Below are 15260 nucleotides of genomic sequence, written 5' to 3'. Positions count from 1 at the left end.
ATGAGGTCATATAAACTGCTCCACTATTTTTGGGAAGTTCTGATCCTTAGAATTCCAAAGCTATCTGTACTTATGATCATTTTTATTCAGCTTCTAAGAGCTAACAATAGTCTACTCAACAGATAAATTGAGAAGGATCACTCCATACATTGTGACTCCACAGCTGGCATTAGGAGTGGCATTGGTGTAGTCAAGTAAACTGTGCACAGAATTTGGCACCAGGAACCTCTTAGTTCTGATCCTGGCACTACTCCTAATTCACTGGAGGCCCATTCCTGCACTATTGAAGACCATGGGAGTTTTGCCATTGACTGTGAAAAGAGCAGGATTGGCTCTGCGTATCTTGGGGTAAATCTTGTAACATTCTATCCTGATCAATAGGATCAATAAAATACCTACTTTACAGGACTATCATGGTGACTAAGCTGCTATGTATAAGGCACTATCATTAGGTTAGAAAAGGAAAACATGACTGTTTCAATAGCTTTGGTTTGTAAGTCATGTGAGTCCTTGCAGGGGCGGCTCTAGCCATTTCGCCGCCCCAAGCAGGGCGGCATGCCGCAGGTGGCGCTCTGCCGGTCGCCAGTCCCGCGGCTCCGGTGGACCTCCCGCAGACGTGCCTGCGGAGGGTCCACTGGTCCCGCGGCTCCACTGAAGCCACGGGACCAGCGGACCCTCCTCAGGCACGCCTGCGGGAGGTCCACTGGAGCCGCCTGCTGCCTTCCCGGCAACCGGCAGAGCACCCCCCGCGGCATGCCGCCCCAAGCATGCGCTTAGCGTGCTGGGGCCTGGAGCCGCCCCTGAGTCCTCGAACTGATACTAACTCACAGGATCCATCCTCATATATCAGTCAGAAATGCCCAGTTTCATGATTCTTTCTAATAGGGTTTTAGAAAAGGGTAATACTAATTGCTATTAATATAAACATTAAACTGCATGTTTTATTATCTACAGCTATTCTGGAAATGGTGTTAATTTCTACAATTTCTAATGAACTTATAATAAATGTTTCATTCACCTTGTGTTTGGCAGGAACCAGAAGAGACTTAGAAATAGGACTGTCAATATACTGATATCAATTCAACTCCATGAGCTTAATTCACATCTGGCAAAAAAAAAAAGCTATCATCTGGGAACATGCTACTCTCATGAAATGTCCAGTACTTTGTGGTTCTCTTCAGGTCAGGAACAGTACAAAATAGCCAGTTTCATGATATCCCAATACAACAAATTGTGACTGAAACTAAGAAACTGAAAGAGTTAGTTTTGAGATGCTCGGGAATATTGAGCCCCCGATAGGTCAGGAGGAATAATATAATAATGGCCTCAAAATAAACAACATTATTCCTCCAGAAAAGGCCTTTTAGACAGTAAGAGGCCAGGGCACAGGCTTCTACCAAATTTGGTTTCCTTTTTTCAACTACTTGAAAGAAAACCATCTGTGGTAAGAACCAAACCACTTGAATTTACCAAGCAGTTAAACAATGAATTTCAATAATCTATTATCTTATAATGCAAACTATATAGCTTGTTGCATATTCTATAACAAACTCACATTTACTTATGGTATATTTCAGTTTTATTCTTTTATTGCTATGGAAGTTAGATCAGTGTTAGATATAAAAACTTTAATAAATTAAAAACAATCAGAAGTTCCTCAGATAAGTCTGGTTCAATTCAAGGTTTGGGCAGGTTATAATTTTGTCCAAATAGAATTACTCTTTCCTTACAATAAGTGTTTGAATTTTATTCATCTGATGAAGAATGCAACCGAGACTTTCACACCTATATTTCCTGTTCCATAAATGAACTGATGATTTCCTTACAATCCCTAATGGAAAGGTGTCCTCATTACAAAACAATCCAAGGCTCTGCGAGGAATACAAGGATGAACGGTTGTGGAATCTGAATTATTGTCTTGCAGATTTCCCTCTCACAAGAAGTCCCTCTGGATCAGGATTCAGGCACTTTGATGGTGTGGTGTAGTGTAGGGAAATTCTGTGCTAACATCCTACACCTGGTCTCTTGATAGACAATGGACTTTAAACTGCAATGTGCTGGCAGTCACAAGCACCAAATACACTGAAAAAGTACAAAAACTTGACTATTAAAACAAACATATGCACTTTCTCTCAAGATAAAAAATAAGTTATTATGTAGCTCCAGTGCAGGTAGGAAAAAAAAAACAAGACTAGATCAACAGTAGTACAATTGATTTGACCATTTATGAATGGTAGACCTAGGCACCACTGTGTTCTCCCATAGATAAAGAATAGTCTCAAATATTTAAAATATGAAGATATTCATCTGCTTAGGAAATAAATGTCTAGAAATGAAATAGGCATGCTAACTTTGGAACAAATGGCTCTTTTGGGGGAGAACATGTACTCCCTCAGAAACTGAATAATCCCAGTAAATGACATTCATATACCCCCAACCTAATGTTTGCCATGATAGCATACATTTATTACTGGCCAAATTCATTAAATATAGAACACTAACTTCTAATTTGTATCTGGAGACTATGACTTGTTTCTGTACAGTCAAAAGAAAATTCTTCAAGTCCACCAGAGTTTTCACAACTGCAAGTCAGTGGGGCTGAGTGAATTCACTGAGCTGTAAGTTTACTGAGATGAAAATTCCTAAATTCCTTTCATTGTAAATGAAGTGACTGAGGAATTTAAATGGCAATGTCACAAAAGAGAGACTGAAAAGTGACCGAGTTTAAACATTCACAATGCAGAAGTCACTGAATACTAGGAATAAAAAATGGAGGCCATATTTAAACAATGGGGACTCTAGTTTAGGAAGCAGTGACTCTAAAAAAGATTTGGGGGTCCTGGTGGATAATCAACTGAACATAAGCTCCCAGTGGGACCAAAAGGAGTATTGTGCTCCTGGGATGCATCAACAGGGGAATCTCTAGAAAGGTTATTTTACCTCGATATTTGTCTGGCTATGCTGAAAGAATGACAGGAGACACTAGATATGGGTTTTATCAGGCTGCAACTTTATTATTATATGTCCGGGACTAACCCAGTGGATAAGATGTGCAGTGCAGGTGAAAACCCTCACAATTCACCGGAGGGGTTTTCAGCCTTCCCCTCACACCTTTCCATTCATGTCCCTCCAGCAGATCCACTTCCGGGAACCTCCAATTCCAGCCAATTCAGGGGGAGGGCTTCCACCAGCTCCCCCCACTTTTTCATCCAGGCCCCTCCAGCAATTCCCTTGCCAGGAGGGGTTAAGGTGGACTATAATGATGGGGGGCTGGCTCCCTGCTGTACCAATCAGAGGAATTCCCAACTGCCCCCAGCTTGCTCAATTATCAAGCACCTCTCCTTAAGTCACAAAAGAATGGATAAATGGCTTGGAAAAGGAATTAATTTATGAAATACCTGCACTGAACATCTGCTACAAGGAGGTGCTAGCTATTAGCTTGGCTGCCTCCTCCCCAGACCCAGCTGGGTTCCCAGACATCTTGCAAGGCCTTTTTTTATATCAGTCAGTGACCGAACAGGGCAGACCCCAGGCTCGCCACCCTCCCATGGGGTAACGAATGCACCCTGGCCAGCTTGATCAGTCTTTGACCTTCACAAGAGTAATATCACTGCATGCTTGTGCCAGCTTATGTCACGAAATTCCAAAGCCCTTCCCATAGAATCCCTGATGGACCCAGGCACTAGCTCACTGATCCTGAAAGCACCAAAAAATGCTGTTAAGAATGCTGCTCTGAATAGGGACACCTCCTGTGTGCTATGACATATGACACCAAGGATGTGAAGGAGGGGGCTGAGTGTGGAAACCCTGATGGGACGATGGGAATCCTCCCTAGGTACACTGCTACGTGACCATCCCACCAAAAACCTTTGAACTAAGAAACCCCCACAAGGATCTGGGTAGCCATTTAGCCTACTAACAAATGTAAGAGCCGAAAGGCGATTCAAGATTGTGGAGGATGCCACTTGACAGGTTGCCAATGACAGCATGTACCGCACCACCTGTTCCTCTATAATGGTCCACATTGCCAACTGGCCTTCCCGCTCCTGAAATTGTATGAATTCATTAAAACTTTTCTCATAGCCACTGATCTCTGGAACACACTGACAACTGTCCTATGCCAAGGTTCCCTACCGTGACCAGCATTTGTCTGGGTTCGTGGATGGTGATCCCTGCCCGGTGCGTCTGCTGTTGCTCCTGAAATCACCTGAGTGGGATGTCCTGGATCCATGTGACCTGTTCCTCTTTGTACAGCCTGTAGTGCTGTGGAAACAACCTCATACGAAATACATTTAATTAATCATATCAGCTCCATACCGCTGTTGGGCAAGCGAGAGCTGCACCTGGAGCCCCCACTTCCCCAAGCCCGATAAGCCATCTGTGACAATCCAATGCATTCGGGTGAGCAAATGTTGCACCTGGTGCCCCCATTTCCCCAAACTATTGACTTTGATACTCCAGTGCACCACCCCAGGCTTCCCCAGCCACTTGCCCCTGCTGTATGGATTCTGCCCCTGGCTTGCCCTGGGGCCAACCAACTGCACTGGGTCTGCCCTGTGTGTGATGTGATTGCTTTCTGGGTTCCTGGGATAATGAAACTAACTGGGGTGGGGTTGATGCAAATTCCCCCCATTCCGTTGTGTTCTGCCTACAGCAGGGAAAAACTGCAACCTGATTCCCTAAACATCCATGTACACTGCAACTGCTATGGGAGGGCTCCCCTCCCCCTCCTCCTTCTCATAACTATACCCCCCTTTGTGAATCTGTTCTCCTATTGTGACCCCGTTCCACTGGTGCTAAAGGAAAAAGAGAATTAAGTCTTTCCTTTTGTGCACCCCTTCCTTTCTGTGTGTGTCCCCCCCTGGAGCCATGCTGAGACTGCTTACCAGCTCCTGCCCCTTCTCCCTCCTTGACTGAAACAGGAAATGGCTTGTAGCCCCCTATTCACCTCCTATCCCCCAGTCCAGCCCAACCACTGCTTTCCCAGACTGGAAGGGCGGGGGGGGGAAGGGGTTGTTTTTGGCCTCTCTTTCTGTTTCCTCCTCTTCCTTTCTCTTGTGGCACTGTATGGGTACCCCCACTTGATTCTGAGATAATCCCCCCTTTAACTGTCTGGACTGCCTTTTGGGAATGAAATTAGCTGCCCACAGCCCTCTCGTACCTGCCAGAAGAGAGTGGGAGGTTTCTTCCCCACCCCTACCCACCCCACTGTATGGGCTATATGCAAAATTTTATTGGTTCCAGTGCCTCTCTGTCCCTCCTGTAGTGATCTGGGCGGGGGGGGGTAAGGGTTCCAGCCTTCCCCTACCTGATGCTATCTGGCTCTATGTGGCAGTGGATTGAGCACTATTTTTTTAAACAGGTCTCCGAGCTGAACACATGGGGTTTCTGTGCCCCCTTGCCACCATGTCCCAACTCCACCCTGTTTATATGGTCTGAAATGGGGAGGGGGCTGCTCCCACCTTGCTGTTCCTTCTCACTGTCCAGACTGATTCCACGTAGGGGGTTCTATGGTGCAGGGAACCAGTGCCTGCTCCACTGTGTCCCAAATGCTGCCTGCTTTTATGTCCTGCAATGGGGTTGTTCCCCCTCGCTGATCACCTGGACTGCTTCCACATGGGGGGTTCTATGGAGCAGGGAACCTGTGCCCACTCCCCCCCTGCCACCGTGTCCAATTCCTGCCTGCTTTTATGTCCTGAAATGGGGAAGGGGTTTCCCCCCTTGCTATCCTGCTCACCGTTTGACTGCACGTGGTCCTGCAGCAAGCCATGCAAGTGGTAAGGGGAGAGTCCAGGCCCAGGCTGGCCTTTTTAAACCCCTCATTCCAGAAGTTTTACATCTCCCCTCCTCCCCCAAGCCAGAAAGCACTGCCCTCTTCTCCCAGCCAGCCAGACAACCTCCCCGCCTGACCACTGCTGGAATACTGTGCTGAGTTCTGGTGCCCACAATTCAAGAAGGATGTTGATAAATTGGAGAGGATTCAGAGAAGAGCCACAAGAATGATTAAAGGATTAGAAAACATGCCTTATAGTGACAGGCTCAAGGAGCTCAATCTATTTAGCTTAACAAAGAGAGAAGGTGAAGGATGACTTATTTCCCAAGTAGATACATATACACTGTAAACAAGAATTTAACAATAGGCTCTTCAATCTAGCCGAGAAAGGCATAATATGATGAAATGGCTGAAAGGTTAACCTAGACAAATTCAAAGTGGAAATAAGGCATACATTTTATTCCAGTGATTAATTACCCTCACTGTTAATTTACCAACTGCCAGGGAAGATTCTCCATTGCTGGCAATTTTTAAATCAAATCTGGATGTTTTTCTAAGAGATCTGCTCTAGAAATTTGTGGGGGGGGGGAGTTCTATGACCTGTGTTACACAGGAGGTCAGACTACGTGATCACAATAGTCCCTTCTGGCCTTGAAATATATGAAAACCATGAGGTCCAGATCTCCATGAAATGTTTCCACAGTAAAAAGCCAAATAAATCCTCACAAAGCTGAATCTATCATTTATTAATGATGGTGCCCAAAGAACAAATATTCAGTTACACATTGCGGGGGAAATACGGAAGAAAAACAGGGTCTTTCTCTGCATTAGTGTTGGAACACTCCTTGAATATCCTATATCTCCTCACACCATATCCTGACACAGGAGCTGTTCTCACTCCTGTTTTTTCTGTTCGTTTTCTCTATCACATCTCCTTTTCTATATCTTTTTCCTTCTAGTCATCATTTTTCTACTCTGATATTTTTTCCTCTCACTTTTTGCTTTTACATGTTCTTTGCTGACTCTTCTCCTCCTGTCGCTCTTCTTCTTTTCTGGTAGCTATTCCTTCACTCATCCCAGGGCTAGGTGCCTCTGGGGTGAGACCAGAGAAGAAAACTTTGGACTGGTGCTGAGCTATGTACATGAGCTGCTCTTACAAACAACTACATTACTGGGCACTGTGGAAGCAGGGAGGAAAGTGGGTGACTTTAAAAGAGCTGCCTGCAACTTCACTTGCAGATGCAGCAGCAGGTTTAAAGTACATATGGGAAGTGAAATTCTGGGGCAGAGGACAGGAGCAACATGTATGGGGAAAACTGTAGGACCTTATATTGTTTGGTGCTCCTCAGACTGGAATCCACTGAAGTATTTATTTTTCACGTGCCAAGCAATTGTGTTTATGCCTATTGGTTGTAGACCAAGCAGAGAATGAAAGAGATTTTCAGGATGTTTCAATGGATTAACTACTTCCTCACATTACTGAGCCAAAGGTTCTCATAGATTTTCTTTGGGAGGAGAAATCATATTAATACATTTAAAATTTTCAGATTCTGAATGCCCAAAGATACCTTAAACAAGATTTTTTTTTTAAATTTGACAACATATCCTAAATAAACCTGAACTACCACAGACGGGAGCGACAAGGAAAAAACAAATCCCTTCTCCACATACACTAGAGGGTCACATACTTTGGGGAGATTTACTAAAAATACCAGTGATAAATCATAGCCTTACTAATCACTTTCAATAGTTGCTGGGCCCCAAACTACCCTTTGTAAAAGTCATGGACAGGTCACGGGCAATAAACAAAAATTCCACAATTTAGACTATAAATACCCTGACTAAACCTTGAGGGAGGGAGGCGCTGCTGCGTGGAACACCCAGGGGAGCTCTGCTGGGGGAGGAAACTGAGGGGCCACTGCTGGGTGTGGGATGAGGCCAGCAATGGGGTGTTACAATTGCCATCTGTACCTTTGGAAACCTCCACCTCTATTTTTTCACTAAAACCATTTATCTCAACCCACACACATACACAAAATCAGACTACCTTTGAATTCAGTGAATGTTTTGCCAGAATCATGCCCTAAATATTTTAGATCAAAATTTTCAAAAACAGGAGCCTAGAATTAAGCTTCTAAATGTATATTAACATCATTTGACCTCAATGGCAGATATTATGTGTTCAGCACTTTTGAAAACAGGTGGATATCTAAATATTTTAAATTGAAAAACTATTGGCTCCTAAAGAGACAAAGGCAAAATAAGATCCCATGGCTGAAAGCTGAAGATAAACAAACTCAGACTAGAAATAAGGTTCAAGTTTTTAACAGGGAGGGCATTTAATGATTGGGGCATCTTACCTAGGAATATGGTGGATAGAACAGAGTGAATTTTTTTTTTTTGGCCAACAGTTTATTAACCAAAAATGCAGTTTCAGGTCAACCAAAACTATTCACAAATTCATGTTAAGTCAATGGAACTGAAAAGAAAATCAAATTGCTTCATTAAAGTCAAAATGAAATGTTTAGTTTCAACTCAATTTGAAAAATTTAATTTTGATTTAAGGCATTTTGATGAAAGCTGTGATTCCTAGATTCAATTCCCCCAACCTCCCCTATGCTTGGTAAATAAAAGGGATTTGCACTTGCATCTCTAACATTACAGGAGAGTGCCCGAGCCACTGGGCTACAGAATATTCTGGCATGCGGCTTTCTCAATCTCGCCTGTTGAAGCTGTTCCACTTTGTATAAATAATTATTCATCAGACCAAGGTCTTGAACTTAGGTTTCACTCTAAAGTAAGTGAAGCTTACATCATCAAGCTACAGAGTTACTCTCCCACGTTTTCCCTGGCCCAATAACTGCACACACTCACCATGAATTTCTATGGATTGTCACTTAGATGACATTGGTGGTGGTTATGATCTTGGGGGTAACTGGTGGTAATTGTTTTGAATCTAGTCCTCCTTTGCTTTGTTTTTGTCAAAATGCAGGAAACAGAAACCATTGTTTTTTTAGTTAGGTCAATACATTATGGTTTGTTTTGGCCCAATTTGAAATTTTGTTGATATTTCGAGTCACAAAAAAAAAATTAAAATGTTCTTTTTGGTTTGACATAGAACAAAAAAATTTTCAGCTTTTTGGAATTGCCAGCAAAACAAAAAACTAATTATTCGCCCAGCTCAAGTGATGGACTCTGTATCACTTAAAGTATTTGAATTTGAGCTACAGCATATCTTTTAGAAAGATATCCAGTTCTAACAGAAATTATGGTCTTTCTACAGAAATTGTTGGTCTCTAATTACGATAATCTAGTCAGACCTGCATAACAATCAGTCCTTTTTAGACATAAACTCTCAATCTATGGAACTTTAGGCTCCTATTTTTAAAAAAAATATGGTGGGTGGGTTTTTTCCTACATTGATTATCTCAGGAAAGAATAGTCAAGTTTACTGTGGAAGAAAATAAAATCTAGAAATGACTGAATGCAGGCAGCAGACCGGCATTGGGTAGGAAGGGAGGGACAGAGGTCAGGACTAACTGGACGCCCAGGTTTTCCAACGGCTCCAGGGGGACAAACACGCCCCCCCACACCAGATCCTTCTCCATCGCCTCCTGGGCGGTGGCCTCCGAAGCTAGAAAGAAGATGACCTTTCCGTACATCTTGGAGGCCGCCACGATGGCCGTGGGCCCCACCACCCTCGCCGACGCCTGCACATTGGTCTCCACGTGTGGCAAGGTGGGCACCAGGAGGCAATGGATTCCGTGTTTCCTGGTCAAGGTGGGAAAGGGGCCCTGGCCACTATAGATGGTAGCAGAGGCAGTGGTTGGGAAGGATGACACAGCAGCAGGTGCGGGGGGGGGGGTCGCCGCCACCTGGGCATATGCCCTGGGGGCTAGGGCAGGGGCACCTGCAGAGCTGGTGGAGGGATGCCACGGCCGGTAGCGGGGCCGCAGCGGTGGGAGCAGCCCCTACCATGGAGGGCCCGGTCTTTTTAGCAGAGCCCTTACCCTTCTCTTCTTTCCCTGGCCTTTCCTGCCGGCTGGGGGGGCTCCCCCAGAATCGGAAGGGGCGAGGGACATGGCAGCAGCGAAGGTCTCCCCAGCAGTTGAGGTAGAGGCTGGGGGGTGGATGCAGGGACAGGTGGAGGAGGGGCGATGGATTCAGCTTGAGGGGTCTCACCTGCTGTGTCCCCCGCCATAATGAGAGGGGGGAGGATAAACAGCAAGGGAGGGTAGGGAAAGAGGGCAACCACTCCTCCCCATCAGGCTGTAGGCAGGAGAGGAGGGTGCTAGAAGGGGAGGGCTAAATGGGTTGGAGGGCTATCAAGGACTTGGGGAGGGAGGGTCAGTCACCGACTCGAGATAGAAATCCGGCTCCGCTAGCTACACTAGGGAATCGGGGGATGTAACAACATGGGGGGGTGCAGTGAAACAGGGGTCAAACTGAAATGGGGGAGGGGCACAAGCACATGGATGGGGACATGGGCGCATGAAGGGAGGGGCTAATCAGGGCTGGGGGGACCGCGGGGGGAGGGGGACAAACAGGTTGGCAGCAGGACAGGGAGAGCCAGGGGCTGGCTTCAGGGCAGAGGCGGGGCAAACAAAGCTGCAGAGGGAAACGGGCAGGGCAGACAACAAACTGAAGCTGGGGATGGTGAGGGGCAAAGGCTGCAAGGGCAAATGGGGAAGGCAGCAAAGGGTAAAGCTGTGGGGCCTGTTGCAAAGGGGAGAGGGTCAGTCCAGGGGGGGGGTATGTGTGCCCACGAGCGCTTGCACAAAAGAGTCAATATTTAGCTGGCTATTGCTTCAGGCTCAAATGGTGGAAACGTGTGGCAGGCCAGGTGAGCAGCTCAGTCTCAGAGGCAGGAGTTCAAGGCAGATGGTAAACAGCCAGTGGGGGCGGTTGAGGGAGCGGCGGTGGTGAGGGGGGTGAAGAGGGACACAGATGGACCAGGGGGCAGGCTCCACGCCACACCCCCAGTGTCCCCACAAACACAGTCCAGACCCCCACCACCAGAGCACAGTTCAAAAATTATTCAGTCCTGAAGCGTCCCCCTCCACAGTGGTCTTCAGAGTCTCTGTGCATTCCCCCAGCAGCAGATGGTCCTCTTCTTCTCCTGCTCCTCAGGGCTTCAGCAACTCCCCAGCAGCAAACAGCAGCTCCAGGTAGTAGTCCGGCAGCCAAGCAGGAGGGACCCCGCTCAGATAGTGGTGATGGTGGTAACATCCACAGCAGCAACAGCAGCTTGGGCTGGGGTGCCTCACTCTCCTCCGGGGAACGGGCCTGCAGCCCCCGCCCCAGTGCTGTAGCTGGAACAACAGCAGCAACTGAGGGTCGGGGGTTCAGCAACCAGCCAGCAACTGGGTAGCAGAGAAGGGGGCGGGTGGCGGTGTCTAGCCCAGCCAAGGGAGCAGCTGGAGCACCAGCAATAGCAAGGTCCCAGCAGCAGCAGCCCCCTGCCAAGAAGGAGTGCTAGGCAGAGACGGGCTCCACCTAACGAAGAGAGGGAAGAGCATCTTCACAAGCAGGCTGGCTAACCTAGTGAGCAGGGCTTTAAACTAGGTTCACCGGGGAAAGGAGACCAAAGCCCTGAGGTAAGTGGGGAAATGGGATATCAGGAGGAAGCACAAGCAGGAGAGTGCAAGAGGGGAGGACTCCTGTCTCAGACTGAGAAAGCGGGACAATCAGTGAGTTATCCTAAGTGCCTATACACAAATGCAAGAAGCCTGGGAAACAAGCAGAGGGAACTGGAAGTCCTGGCACAGTCAAGGAACTATGATGTGATTGGAATAACAGAGACTTGGTGGGATAACTCACATGACTAGAGTACTGTCATGGATGGATATAAACTGTTCAGGAAGGACAGACAGAAAAGGTGGGGGAGTTGCATTGTATGTAAGAGAGCAGTATGACTGCTCAGAGCTCCAGTATGAAGCTGCAGAAAAACCTGAGAGTCTCTGGATTAAGTTTAGAAGTGTGAGCAACAAGGGTAATGTCGGGGTGGTAGTCTTCTGTAGACCACCAGACCAGGGGGATGAGGTGGACGAGGCTTTCTTCCAGCAACTAGCAGAAGTTACTAGATCACAGGCCCTGGTTCTCATGGGAGACTTTAATCACCCTGATATCTGCTGGGAGAGCACTACAGCGGTGCACAGACAATCCAGGAAGTTTCTGGAAAGTGTAGGGGACAATTTCCTGGTGCAAGTGCTGGAGGAACCAACTAGGGACAGAGCTCTTCTAGACCTGCTGCTCACAAACAGGGAAGAATTAGTAGAGGAAGCAAAAGTGGATGGGAACCTGGGAGGCAGTGACCATGAGATGGTCGAGTTCAGGATCCTGACACAAGGAAGAAAGGAGAGCAGCAGAATATGGACCCTGGACTTCAGAAAAGCAGACTTTGACTCCCTCAGGGAACTGATGGGCAGGATCCCCTGGGAGAATAACATGAGGGGGAAAGGAGTCCAGGAGAGCTGGCTGTATTTTAAAGAATCCTTATTGAGGTTGCACGAAAAAAAATCCTGATGTGTAAAAAGAATAGTAAATATGGCAGGTGACCAGCTTGGCTTAACAGTGAAATCCTTGCTGATCTTAAACGCAAAGAAGAAGCTTACAAAAAGTGTAAGATTGGATAAATGGCCAGGGAGGAGTATAAAAATATTGCTCAGGCATGCAGGAGTGAAATCAGGAAGGCCAAATCACACTTGGAGTTGAAGCTAGCAAGAGATGTTAAGTATCAGAGGGGTAGCCGTGTTAGTCTAGATCTGTAAAAGCAGCAAAGAGTTCTGTGGCACCTTATAGACTAACAGACGTATTGGAGTATGAGCTTTCGTGGGTGAATACCCACTTCATCGGATGCATGAGATGTTAAGAGTAACAAGAAGGGTTTCTTCAGGTATGTTAGCAACAAGAAGAAAGTCAAAGAAAGTGTGGGCCCCTTACTGAATGATGGAGGCAACCTAGTGACAGAGGATGTGGAAAAAGCTAAGGTACTCAATGATTTTTTTGCCTCTGTCTTCACAAACAAGGTCAGCTCCCAGACTGCTGCACTGGGCAGCACAGTATAGGGAGAAGGTGACCAGCCCTTTGTGGAGAAAGAAGTGGTTCGGGACTATTTAGAAAAGCTGGATGAGCACAAGTCCAGGGGGCCAGATGCGCTCCATCTGAGTGTGCCCTTGTTGCCAAGAAGGCTAATGGCATTTTGGGTTGTATAAGTAGGGGCATTTCCAGCAGATCGAGGTATGTGATCATTCCCCTCTATTTGACATTGGTGAGGCCTCATCTGGAGTACTGTGTCCAGTTTTGGGCTCCACACTACAAGAAGGATGTGGAAAAATTGGAAAGAGTCCAGCGAAGGGCAACAAAAATGATTAGGGGGCTGGAGCGCATGACTTCTGAGGAGAGGCTGAGGGAACTGGGATTGTTTAGTCTGCAGAAGAGAAGAATGAGGGGGGATTAATTAGCTACTTTCAACTACCTGAAGTGGGGTTTCAAACAGGATGGATCTAGAGTGGTAGCAGATGACAGAACAAGGAGTAATGGTCTCAAGTTGCAGTGGGGGAGGTTTAGGTTGTATGACAAAGTTCCTCCTCTACCTTGGTGTATCCTGCGCTTATTGGTGGATTTGCTCACCTCAGTGATCTTCCCCTCTGGTGGAACCCACAGTTTGGGTCAACTCCTCCTGTGTCTGATCAGGAGTTGGGAAGTTTGGGGGGAACCCAGGCCCGCCCTCTACTCCGGGTTCCAGGCCAGGGCCCTGTGGATCGCAGCTGTCTATAGTGCCTCCTGTAACAGCTGCATGACAGCTACAACTCCCTGGGCTACTTCCCCATGGCCTCCTCCAAACACCTTCTTTATCCTCACCACAGGACCTTCTTCCTGGTGTCTGATAATACTTGTACTCCTTAGTCCTTCAGCAGCACACCCTCTCACTCTCAGCTCCTTGCACCTCTTGCTCCCAGCTCCTCAAACGCACCTCTTGCTCCCAGCTCCTCAAACACAAAATATTTGTGAGGAGCCGGAATAGGGGCTGCAACTTGGCACACTCCAAGTAAATGTGAGCCAGGGTCTTCCTCACACCACAGAAGGGGCAAGTGTCCAGGACGGGGGTAAATGGCACCAAATACACGTGCATGCTTACGGCCCCATGAAGGAACCACCAACTGATATCCCCGGGGGGCCTCAGGACCAGGGAAGAGTATAGGCTGGCCCACCAGGGCTCCTCACCCTCTAGAGGTGGCAGGAGGTCCCGCCACTTTGTGTCGGGGCAGGATGCGAGGGTGAGGAAGTGAAGGGTGTGGAGCATGAGCGTGTACAGATGTTTCCCTGGCGTGGTCTGGAAACGAACTGGCTGCAAGTCTTGCATCCGGCTCATGGTGAAGGGGCGGGGGGGCCGGTTCAGTCCACGGGGCAGGGGCCCGATGAAAAGGTGCCCAATGAAAGGGGCTGAGGTGGAGGGTGGGTGGGTCATGCCCTCTCGCAAGACCCAGTCAAGGTAGGCCCGAGCAGCGGGCGGCAAAGCATCCCTCACCTCCTGAAGTACACGCTGGGGAGTACGAGGTCTAGAGAGCCCCATGCGCTGAGCGAGTGTCAGGGGTCCAGCCAGTCTCCCTGGTCATAGTCTAGGAGGTCTCCGACTCTGGTGACTTCTGCCAGGACCAACCTCTGGTGCACCGCGAGGGACTCCGCCACCTGCACACGGAGCTGGGGGTTGTGTAGCAGGGGCTCTGTGAGGAGATCTGCTCCCTCGGTGGCTGCAACGGACCTGGTCACTGAGAACAGCTTCCAGGTCTGGAGGAGGTCCTGGTAGAAGACCAGCAGCCCAGAAAGGTCTCGCGGAAGACCTCTCAGATGGATAAAAAGGAGCTGCCGGTCGTATCAAAGCCCTCAGAAGCGGCACAGGAAGGCGTGCGCCAGCACTCTCCATGCCGGACTACCTGCACCATACAGGAGCCTCTGCAGGGCCTGTAGGCGGAAGACATGGACCTGTGTGTGTGTAGACACTTCAGGCCCTGCCCTCCCTCCTCCATGGGAAGGCGGAGGAGCCCTGCAGACACCCAGTGCAGTCCTGGCCAAAAGAACTCCAGAATCACCGTCTGGAGGTGGGCCAGGAAGCCCAGGGCTGGGACCAGGGTGTTGAGTCGGTACCAGAGCATCAACAGGGCTAATTGATTGCGCACTAGTGCCCTCCCTCGGAGGAAGAGGCACCGGAGTAGTTCTGTCCGTTTCCGGAGCCGCTCCGTCACCCTGCCCATTAAACCGTAGCAGTTTTCCAGTGGAGATGGATGCGTGGCAGAAAGGTAAATGCCGAGATAGAGCAGCTCCACTGGATGGCCTGAAGACCGTCCCCGATCACCGGGCCAGAGCTCATGACCCAGTTGACCCAGGTGGAGGAGGCTGCCGAATAGACAGCCTGGCAAGCCTTTACCCATGCAAAGTCACCTGGGTCCTGGACCATGAGGAGCACGTCGTTGGCATATGGCAACAG

This window comes from Mauremys reevesii, linkage group 2 (genome assembly GCF_016161935.1).
Source record: "Mauremys reevesii isolate NIE-2019 linkage group 2, ASM1616193v1, whole genome shotgun sequence".
Taxonomy (NCBI): domain Eukaryota; kingdom Metazoa; phylum Chordata; order Testudines; family Geoemydidae; genus Mauremys; species Mauremys reevesii.
Note: the sequence above shows the minus strand (reverse complement) of the source record.